Here is a 12,090-nt window from a genome sequence, read left to right on the forward strand (position 1 = left end):
TACTATGAATTCCATCTTTGCTTCCATTTTTTTTTCTGTACAGCCTGTCACAAAGCAATGTTTTCTTTCCAAGATTATTTTTAGGAGCATTTTGTTTAGCAAGCTTAGCATAGCTCTCAACCTTCCATCTCCAAAATGAGGAACACTTGCCCTCATAATGTGGAACAAATGGGCAAAATGTGGAACACATACTAATGGCTTACTAACAACTTCAATTAGGAAGGCCATAGGAAGGTTAGAATATGCTGATTTTATTTATAAAGATCTTTTAATGAACTAATATGATTCATTTCTATTTACCATGGATTTCACTTAAAAAAAATCCTAACACTGAATGTGTGACAGAGTATTTCAATGTGGAACATTGATGAACTTTGAGGAACATGAACTTTTTAAGACCCCAAATGAGGTACGTTCCACTTAATGAGGTACACTTGAAAGGTATGAAGCTTAGCATTATTTATCAAAGCTATTGGTCTATTGTCACTTGCCTGTGTTCTGTTTTTCCTCCTTTAAGAATCGTTATCACTGTCACCCTTCTCATTGTGTATACATCTCCCCTGTCTGTTGTATCCTGCCCTAGTCCTCCTTTAATGTGCCCACGAATAATTCTTCCTAGTTGTAGAATTCCATTGGGTAGCTTTAAGCCCCTGATTTCCTTTCTTTCATTGATTTACCACTTTCATTTCTTTATCATGATTTCATTGTTTACATTCTCCAGTTGTTCTCTGGCACTTTATATTGCTATTCACTTCCTGTTGGTTGGTATAATTTTCTAAATGCTTCTCTAATCCCCATGTCATCCTCTGTCATGGTGCCCATCTCTCTTTATTTAAACTTGAAATCCTGCCCTCCTCTCGTATTGTTCTGTGTTTTCTTGACAATTGTATCACTGCTAGCTCTCCCACAATCCATTAGTATCCTCTTCAGTACGACTTATCTACCTCTGCTGCTCTGACTATTTTTTTTTGCTTCCCATGTCACTTCACTTGTTTGCTGCTTCTATATTTATAGTGCTTTCTGGTCTGCCCCCTTTCCATCTTTTTTCTGTCTAGTTGCTTATCTGCTTTTTCCTTATTTTTCCTCCTCTACCCCTCCAACTTCATTACGTCTCCCCATTACCTCCTTCATTCCATCCTACCACTATCCTCCCATTACTTATTTATTTTATTTCTTTTATAATTTATTTTACCATCTTAATTAGTGTCTATATTTCATCTCATTCCCTTCATTTGTAACTTGCCCATATCTTTTCTGTTCCCACCCCTTCTAACCTTTCTACCTATAAACTAATGTCAGTGCTACATGGTCTAATACGTGCCTCTTGTGGGTCTTCATTTCTTCCACCCTTATCTCATCTTCCTTCTTTTGAGTATCCTGATCAAACTACTGGCCATTATCAGGCAGTTTCTGGGAAAGATATAGTCCTTTTTTATTGTGAGCGTCTTTCTTTCCATATGTCTTTCCATCCAAATACTTTCATATTTTCATTCAGATCCCTTATCGTCCTTTGATTATACTGTTTTTCCCCAATAGTATGCCTTTTTCCAACTGTAAGGTGACATTGAAGCCCCACATGAGTTCTCCTTCCTTTTTTATCTGTTCCTAAGCCTCAAAAAAAGGTGCTCAAGAAATCTGCCTCATCCTGTTAGATCGAAAATAATTTTCTGTAGTCTGCCTATTTCCATTTATTCTTCTCAGACATATGAGCCACCTTCACCCTCCACTTTTTGCTGTGTCCACGACTATTTCTAACCCTTTCCTGAAAATGATCACTACACATCTTGTATCACACTTCACTTAATATCACATGGTCCTTTTGGGTATTCAAGACTCAGTATCATATTCTTCTCTCTTATGTTTAGCTTTATTTCTTCTAGCACAATCACACCCCTTAGCCTTTTAACTTTTGTATACACTTTTTATTGGATGAGATAAACCCCCCCCATATTCGAATTTCTTATCTTAATTCTATTTCCCTTTCCTTTACCACAGTCTTCTTCTTTATTTGTTGATTGGTTGATTATTTGTAATAGTTTTACAATTATTTTTAATTTTCATTGTCATATTTCTCTGCCCTTCTTGACATAATTTATATGTCTCTTTCCCCATGTGTGAACCAAAAGAAATTCTTCCCTTATCAGGAAGGTTGGACCTTTCATACTTATGTCTCTGCTGTCCATTCTGTTAGACCTAGTCCCTTTGCATTATAAAAAAGTGTTAGGTTTTGGTGTCCTTTGCTATGCTGCAAACAGCCTTTTTGTGATTCCCGTAGATGCAGCAGCACTTTTGCATCATCCTTCTCTACTGGTCCAGCTTTGTCATTTGACAATTGCTTTTTATTTCTTCTTCCTCATCCTGCTCTCTTTCTACATGTAATAGTAAGTGCTTTCTGAATCCATCCTGTTTGGACAATTCTGGTTTCCTTGGCCATTCTGCTACTCAGCACTGGGCATTTGAATTCACTGATATGTCAGACAGGCTGCCTCCTCACCTGCACAGGTCTCTAAGTCTTCCTGCTTTCCGTCTCTTCATGCTTCTACTTCTATCTGCAACTTGCTAGTGCTGCTTTCCCGTGACCATGTCTGGGATTGCCTATCTTCCCTCCTTTACATTACTATAGTAACCATTGTATTTCTTTAGGCTCTGTTGCTTCTGTTTTTATTGTGTTGTTGTCTACCAATGATTGCTTCTCTCTGCCTTCCAAAATGCATGCCACATTTCTTCAGTGCACATTTATTTCTCATCTTCTTTCTTGCAGGCACATCTTTGTCACATGCATTCTTTGCTTCTTTGTTTTTCTATTTTCTGGATCTTCACAGAATCCTTTGACATTCCCTCTGGTTTGAATTTGGGCTGTTTGACTGCACTGCAATTGTTGACTTCTGCTCATTGACCATTTTGCCAGCAAATACAGCTGCTCTGCTGCTGAGGTAAAGTTTATCTTCTTCCCCTTCCGTTGCACATATGGCATGGTAACTTATCCTGGCAGCTATTTCCATGGCTTTCAGTGCTGCTGTGTGACTGGTCTTTGCTTTTTCTTTGTTTATGCAGTGAATCAGAAAAATCATCCATTAGTTTATAAATATACCTAGTAATGGCCTGAGCTGTCTTAAAATATCTTCCTTTGGTCTGTAGCCATTTATACATGCTATTATATGGATTGGGAAAATGCAAATTCTGTTTTTTTTTTCTCCTTTAGGTGCTGAATATCCATTAAGTTACCATCTCGTTGTATTTGGGTAGTGCAGGTTAATTCATTTATTTCCACTTCCCTTATGTTCAATCTCCTCTCTAAATCATCCAGTTTATAGTTTTGTCATTTCACCATATTTTACAGTACCTTCCATCTGTGATTATGCCCTGGAAGGTTCACCCTCAATGAATCTGTCACTTATCCAAGGTATTGTAAATTTTCTTTCATTTCGTCAATTCCTTATGATGGCCTTCTTTTATTTGCGTCATTATCCCTATGTTTTTGGTTACCCAGTCACTTTTTGGAACATTTTGAAAAGTTGTCCCTCCTGAAGGAAATTTTGAACACTGTTAGATGTTTTTCCTGCAGTTTCCTTTCCTCTATCCTACTTTTTTTTTGGAGGGGAATCACTTTTATTTTCTTTTTTCTTGGCTTGTTGCTAGAGCTATGGGCTCAAGCATCCATCTATCCCTGGCTCACTAGTACCCTCCACTACATTGGTAGATATTGTAAAGGATCCATTATGAGATGCTTTCTTAGACAAATGTAGAAAAATTATTTGTTTGTTTATTAAAAAATGCCTTATACAGATTATTAGGAATATTATCAGTACTCAGTGACTTATTTATACTCAGACTTTTGGTGTCCATTAACATTTCTACTTCATTACAGGAGCATTGGTTCTTTTACTTTGGTAAGTTTAGATGCACTTATTGAGTAAGGATGTTTCTCCATATTAGCTGTTATAATGGATGATGTTTTCCCATCACCTATGAAAAAAACACAATCAAGTAATACTGGATTTCATCAGAGCTGGTGAGGAGATTTCCTTCATTAGGTCTGAGATCTTGAGTGCAGGGATAGTATGATCAGACTCCTTTTTCGAGAAAGACACACCCCCGGATTCACTAATCCTCCGTGTAAGACTTAATAGGTTCATAGGTTCATACTAGGCTATCTGCCCTAGGGCATTTACAAGCCTAGCCAGAGTGTGTTTGGCTTTCGCCACCCATTTTAAAATGAATTTTGCTATGCCCTTTTTCGAGGTTAGTATACTGTGCATCTGTCCAACAGTGACACAGAAGTGATACCCAGAGTAAATCTACGATCTCCCATCCACTCATCAAGATTCCTCTTGAAGAGAGTCAAATAGGGACTCTGCCTAACCTGGACTAGGATTTTATTCCAGAGTGAAGGGAGCCTCTGGGTTATGAATCTGTCCCTCCAGCATGTCCTATTTATTTCAGTGCTGAGGTTCAAGTCTCTCGAGCATGTAGCTCAATGGGATTTGGATTTTCTGAGGTGCAGCATGTCCACTAATTCCGGGTTGGACATGGCTTTATATGTCAGGCACAGATCGCCTCTGAGCAGGCGGTATGCCACTGAGTAGAGCTGGAGATTCTTTAACTGGGCAGCATATGGCATCTGTTTGAGCCCTTTGATCCTCTTGGTGAGGTACTTTTGGGGTATTTCCAGTTGCTGCAGGTGTCTGGTAAGGTACATCCCAAAAGGGGCATTGTACTCAATTATGGGCCTGATGAGGGATGAGTAAAGAGGCACGATGACCTCCCCTGATCTAGATGTGAATTCCTTCATGATTAGGTGGGCTATATAACATGATTTTCTAACCACTTTGGCCACGTGGTTGTCGAATGAGAGATTGCTATCAACTTGGGTCCCCAGGTCCCTAATTACTTCTTCCGTACTTAATAGATTACCATCTATGTGGTAATTTGTGGGCACTTTGTTTTTGCCGAATGGGATGACTATACACTTTTTGGCGTTTAGCTTGAGGCCATGGCTCTGGCACCAGTTGTCTGTTTCTATGAGGCCCTTTTGGAGGATGCTTGTGTCGACTGGAGAGTCGATTATGGTGCCCAGTTTGCAGTCATCTGCGAACTTGGTCAGCCACAGTCCTTCCGTGTTGGCCTGTATCTCCGAGAAATATATGCCGAACAAGAGAGGTCCCAGGACTGAGCCTTGTGGGATGCCACTTGTAACTGGTTTGGAGTCTGACATGGCTCCAGCAATTCTAACCATGTGGGTTCTGTCCTTGAGCCAGTTTGCAACCCATCTAGTGACATAGGGGTTTATATTTAAGCTGGTGAGTTTATCTATAATGCCCGAGTGGGGTATTGTATCAAAGGCTTTTGCGAGGTCCAGGTAGGCTGTGTGGACCACCTTCCCCTTGTCAATGGCCTTGGTGACTGTTTCAAAGAAATTGACCAGGCTTTAGAGGTAGGATCTGCCCTTAACAAAGCTGAACTGGGTAGGATCCATTGTCTGTAGGTCCCCAATATCTTTATTTATGAGGTCCATGATGATCCTTTCCATAGCTTTGCAGACCAAGCTAGTCAGGCTTATGGGGTGATAGTTTCCAGGATCCGTTGAGGCACCACCTTTGTGGAGAGGGACCACTGTTGCTGTACACCACTCTTTGGGTACATATCCTGTAGTAAGGCTGAGAATGAACAGTAGTTTTATGTTTGGGTTTAGTTCTTCTTGGAGTTCATGTAGGACACAGCCTGGGACACCATCTGGTCCCATTGATGCTGTGTTTTTTGCTTTGGAGAGGGCGGCTCTTACCTGAGCATCTGAGATGTCAGGGGGGCAGCACTCTGCTGGGATAGATATTTGCCCTTTTGGTGGGGAAGGGGGGGAGTTTGCGCTGAACCTGTCAGCTAGGATGTTGGCAATCTGTGGGTTTGGTGTATTTTTTGTCATTTTGGATTAATTCTGAGCATATCTGGGAATTCCCACCCAGGTTTCTAACATAACTAAAGAAAGCCTTGTGATTATCCTTAGTGTCCTGTGCAATTTTTCTTTCGAAGTTGGCCTTAGACGATTTTATGAGTGCCTGTAGTTTTTTGCTAATACTGATCAGTGATGCCTTCCCTTTTTGGGATTTTGCTCTATCATGTAGTAGCTTCCTCCTTCTATTGTATAGTTTGTTTATGGCTGGGGTTCACCTGACAGGATGCCTGCCTTTGGAGGATTGGGTCTTGGCTTTGTTTGGGATTGTATGATCCATGCATTCCTAAAGGTGTTCATAGAATGCATTTATAAAGGATTCTGTGGTTTGGTCCATATTTTCCACAGGCCCAGGGGCTTTGAAGGATTCCACCTTGGTTTTGAGGAGTGTGAAATTTGCTTTAGAGAAGTTTTTCACTGTGGTTTTCTGGGCAGGGGCTGGGGTCGGGATGTGAATATCTAGTGAGATTAGTTTATGGTCTGATCTTACCAGTGAGGGATACACATCTGGTCTGTAGCATATCGTCCCCATGTTGGTGATGATCAGGTCCAGTATGTTTTCTCCTCTTGTGGGAGTGGTGACAAGCTGTTCCATAGCATTTGAGTTTATAAATTCTAGGAACCTTTGGGCTAGGGTGTTGGAGCTAGAGTAATGCTCCCAGTCTATGTTTGGGTAGTTGAAGTTGCCCAATATAATGGTGTTTGGAGAGACCTTCATATTTTCCAGTGTTCTCAGGAAGGCCGAATGGGGTTCCTGGTTTGGGAGGGTGGTCTGTAGCAGGCTATAAACTGGAAGACAGTTTTACCCACTGTTAGTTGCACATGGATAGTCTCTGATGCTTCGTGCTGTACCACCAACCTGGAAGTGTGGGTATCTTTGACGAATATTGATACTCCCCCTTCTTTTGTGGTTCGGTCCATGTTTTGGGGCCGAAAAACATGGTATGAGGTATAACCCGGTAGTGCTGGGGTGCTCTCGAGAGCCTTGAACCAGGTTTCTGTTACTGCACAGATATCGATGTTCTCCATGCTAAGGAGAGTTTTGAGTACATGCATCTTGAGGTTTAGACTTCTGGCATTGAGTAGCATTACTCTTAGTTTCTTATTCCTTGTGATACCTATGGAGGTGGGTTTGTCTTTTGAGCTTTGCCTAAAAAGGGCAGTATGGGGGTGGCAAGAGCCTTTGCCAATATCCGAAAGCCCAGGGGTGACAGGTGCAAGCCGTCCCTAGTGAAGCATCGTGGCTTGTCAAGCATGTCATCCCAGGCTGACAAGCATTGGGTCCCCATTGAATGACACCAATACTTAAGCCAATTGTTGAAATTGATCATCTTGTCTTCATATTGTGGCATCATTCTTGGTGAGGGTAAGATGCTACTCAAGGTCAGGGTCATACCGGCCTGGGCCACATGCTCAGAGAGCTCCTCTGTCTCTTTTCATGTAGTCCAGGGAGGTATGTCTCAGGTCATTCACACCAGCATGGACAATGACTGAGTCATATTTGTACTTGCCTTGGAGTGACCTGAGTGCTTGTGTTATGTGGTGGATCCTAGTGCCCAACAGGCAGCTCACCATGACCTTCTCCTTGTTCAGCCTGGTGAGCGGGACATCAGTGTGCCTGACGATAGAGTCACCTATTACAAGTGTATCAGGTGTGTTGTTTAGCCTTAAAGGCTGTAACTGTTCGGCACACTGGCTTTGTGAGTTATGTGTTGCACGTGTTTTTTTTTGGGGTAGCGGTTGCTTGGGTGTCTGCTTTGGAGGTCTTTGTTGCTTAGGCAGATTTTTATTTAGAGCCTCCAAGTATGTTTTTGTGTGTTTATGTGTTTGGTTTGCTATCGTGGTAGGTCTATGTGAGACTGGAATTGTAGTGAGTGTGGTTTCCTTCTCCTCCTGACTGGTTACGCCAGCACTGAGTTGAGAGAGGTTAGCCTCCAGTTTGGCTATATGGTTGCATCTCTCACATGCATTGCAATTTGTTGGGAGGAGGAGAGGGTTGCCTGTGTACATGAGGCAGTTGTAACATTGCCTCAAGATTCCCAGATTCACCAGCTGGACCAGAGAGGAGATTACTCTGAGGCTGCAGTTGAATGGTTTGAAGTCAGCATGCCATGAATATTCATGAGGGCATGCTGACTCAACTGTAACTCTTACACAGACTGAGTAGGAAAGCAGGGGGTGTGTCCGACTGCCGAGCAGTCTAAATGTGCACGCCCCTGTAAGGTTTTAAAAAGCATAATGTCAACACACAAGAGCGAGTTCACTCAAATGTACTTGCAGCCAACACCACACTCCCTGACACTGTAAACCCCCATCACACTTATATAAAGTAAATAATAATATATATTTTTTTAAATCCATGATATAGTTGCCCATATTTGCGCATGTGTGTGTGGGTGTGCCCATTGCTTAGCTAGAGTTAGCAAGTCTGACATGGAAGAGCATAAGAAAGAATGTTTATGCAAATCACACCAAATTGCAATAGCATAATGGTAGAGCGTATGCACAAATAAAAGGCATTCACAGTTCCAGTCCCACCACTCTCCTTCTTATTTATGTTTTAAATCAGTATTTGAAATAATAACAGACATATATGATTAAAACTTTATTAAAAGCAGTGACATGGCCAATGTATCAGTGAACAAAATATATATTTTTAAAGGACCCAGATATATAATAGCCTGGTGTTAAGCAACGCTTTACACAGCTAAACAAAGGTGCCCATAGTTTAATAGCACTTTACCCAGCTAAACAAAGGTGCCCATAGTTTAATAGCACTTTATCCAGCTAAACAGAGATGCCCATAGTTTAATATCGCTTTACCCAGCGCAATAGAGTTGCCCAAAGTTTAAAAGCACTTTACCCAGCACAATGTGTTTGCGTGGACGTGTGCACGGTGCCAACCAGGGCACCATGGAGCAACGTAGAGCTAAGTTGTTTAAACACAGCCACACCCCCTTGCCTGTCTACACAGTATTAAAATAAAAGAATGACCAGGTTGGAACCCAGGACTCTGTGCATCATAATCAAAGTACAAAACCACTAAGCCATGACAACATAGGGGAAGCTGCCACTATTAACATTCATAAACTTACGAATAGTAGTTTAACCATTACTAAGCAGGTCTGCAGTCAGCCGAGAATTTTACAAAATGGCCAATCACAAAAAAGTGTGGGAAATGCAGCATATTTAAGCCCCATAGGCAGGAATACTCATCATAACTGATTGTAGCTCACGTTTGCAGTCAGAATGGCAGGTGCAGGAGAGGGTTCATGCTTCCGACTGCAATGTTGGGGCATCGAGAAGTCCAAATACATGGTTTGGCTCCTTGTCCACCATCATGAGTCAAGACTCCTGCAGGGCCAGTTTCAAGGGACGGAGTACACGGCAGAGGCTTGGAACTGGTTAGCTCGTGACCTCACCAGTGCCACAGGCGTTCCTCGGACTGGTGAGCAGGTCCATCACCACCATGCAGACCTGAAGAGACGAAAGCAGGACTGCCTGAACCAGTGGATACAGGAGGCCCATGGGATGCAGAATGCCCCACAACTGAGTATGTAGTCATGGAATGCAGTATGTAAGAATTGATAATGGAGTACGTATAACGGATAGGTAAGTCTCAATATCCCTTCATTTACTTTACAGCTACAGGTGACTGTGCTATGAATCAGCAAGCCTATGCTGATAGGCTGCTGAGGCTGCGCCACCAGACAGGTTAGTGATTATTCTGCATGTATTGTTATATAAAATATGGGAGAGAGCATGAAAGGAAGTGTTGTAGTCCAATAAAACAGCCATAGAATTTCCTGAATAAGTCCTCTGCATGTACTGTCAGATAAAAACATCAGAGAGCCAGAAAAATAGTGTAGTAACCCATTAAGAAAGGTAACATATGTCTGGAATAATATCTCTGCAGGCACTGTCATATAACATAATTGAGTGAGCCTGAAAAAGATTGTTCTAACCTATTAATAAAGGTATAATATGTCTTGAACATGTCTGCCATAAACACCGTTAAAACAAATAAAGGAGTGAGCCTGTGGAAAAGTGTGCAATGTCATTAATAAAGGTCTAAAACCCAGAGTATGTCTGTGTCACAGCGTCTGAAATGTTGTTGTACCCTTGCATTATACAAACAGTACTGTTTGAAAATGTGCTGGCAACCCAGAGTTATGCAGTCCCATATAAAGTGGGTGATGGAAGTGCTAGTAGCTGTGAAACATATATACAGTCCACAATAGTCAGTTACTGGCTGGCATGAATAAGTAAACCTGGCACACATGTAGCATGTAATTATTCACCAGAAATGTGAGTGTGTGTGTCAAGAAATGCAGGGTTCTGTACAAATTGAAGTGAAAATGTCATGTGAAAACATCCCAGATATGTAGATAAAGATATATAAATGCAAACAAGAAATATGTAGCAGTAACATCTGCATCCTGGACAGTTAGTATGTCAGATATAGGTCAGGCATATATTGAACTAGCCAAACCAATGACATAACCTAATGTATGGTGGCAGGTGTAATAATACAGGTAGGGGATATACACTTCCAGTCACTGAGTATGTAGTGTAGACTAAATAGTCATTATAAGATGTTTACCGAGGTTTTTTCGACACCCTACCATATGTGCATAAACCATGCAATTCCACACCTCAATCGGTATGTGTAATCTTAAATATTTGTTCGGACATATGTTCTGTTGTTTTATAAATATTTGCATTGATGTTGATGCATATGCCCTGTTCAAACACCGTGTTCATGGTGGCCTGTTGCTACCAAACATCCCTGCATGCTGTTGTAATATCCACTGTCGTTTAATATATGCATGTGTTATGCTTGCTGTTCAACAGTTGGAACCTTGGTGTGTGGGTTAATGGGAATATTACTGCATGCTGTTACAACTAATCTGGAATGCTGTTGTTTATGTTGTAATTAAACACACCTAATCACAGAACTTATGGGAAGGCCGGTCCCAGTGGACCCACCTGTCCCTCCTCAGTTGGCGAGTGCACCTGGCACCAGCGGCTCTGGTGCCCAGCCCGGGCTCCCCTCCTCCATTGGTTCTGTGCCACCTTCAGGTGGAAATGCTGCAGGGGATGGGGCTCATCCCCCCGTGCAAGCATGGGCAGAGGAGGGCCACCTGTCACCCTTGCTAGGGTCCGGGCTGTGGTGCGTAGGGAGATCCAGCGTTCAGTCGTTGATCCCCTACACCAGCTCGAGGTGAGAGTAGCACGGCTCTCAGGTGAGCCTGATCATCCTACACAGCCCTCAGCACAGCCAGCCTTGGGGCTGTGAAGGTGCAGTGGTGACTGCCCATGGGTGGGGATCTCAGTTCCACTGTTACCATCTGTGGGCTCATGGGCTTGCAATTTCCAAACATCCTTCCTCGTCAATTGTGTTCACCCACCCCATGTGTCAAACTTCGCCCCTGTATGCATCTTGTTTGTCTTGTCTGTTTACCTCTCCAACCTACCTCCCCAAATATACCTACTTCCTCTACCTCACATTCCACTCTCACCTGAAAAAAAAATTTTAAAAAAGGGCAATCTGTTCCCACAAAAAAATTACGCCCCATAAATAGCTGCCCAATTTGCACACATGTCCGCTGGACATGTAAACTGATAATTCTAATTGGCAGTACAACATATTTTGTTGTCCTCACCCCTGTCTCAGGGGTGGAAGGTTTCAAATTTCACACCAAATTTCAAACATATGCACAGCTGTTGCTGGTAATGAAATGGGCAGCTATGGACCTTCCCTACACCCATCCTGCACATCCCGAGCTGGTTTCCCTACTGTCTTTCCCTCTTTGTGCCCCCTTTTTCACCACTTTCCTATCTCCCCATGTTCTTTTCTTTAAAAGAAATTAGCGCGGGGGTTAGCGGGCGTAAGCACTTTTAAGCAGTAGTTAGCGGGGGGGTGTGAGTGTGAGCTTGTGTGCACTTAGCTAAGCATTGCTAAGCGTCATGCAAACCCATGCAAACCCATTTACAACTGCTTAAAAGTGCCTTAGTCACTCTGTATGACAAGGCCATTGTACTGCTCAGCAGCAAAGTAAAAAACCTTGTCATTCTCGAACCCGGGACCTTGGATTCCCCAGTCTGCATGAAGTACCATTACACCACAGCAGATATACAAT

This window comes from Protopterus annectens, chromosome 1.part2, assembly GCF_019279795.1.
Source record: "Protopterus annectens isolate FY-2018-M chromosome 1.part2, PAN1.0, whole genome shotgun sequence".
NCBI classification, from domain to species: domain Eukaryota; kingdom Metazoa; phylum Chordata; order Ceratodontiformes; family Protopteridae; genus Protopterus; species Protopterus annectens.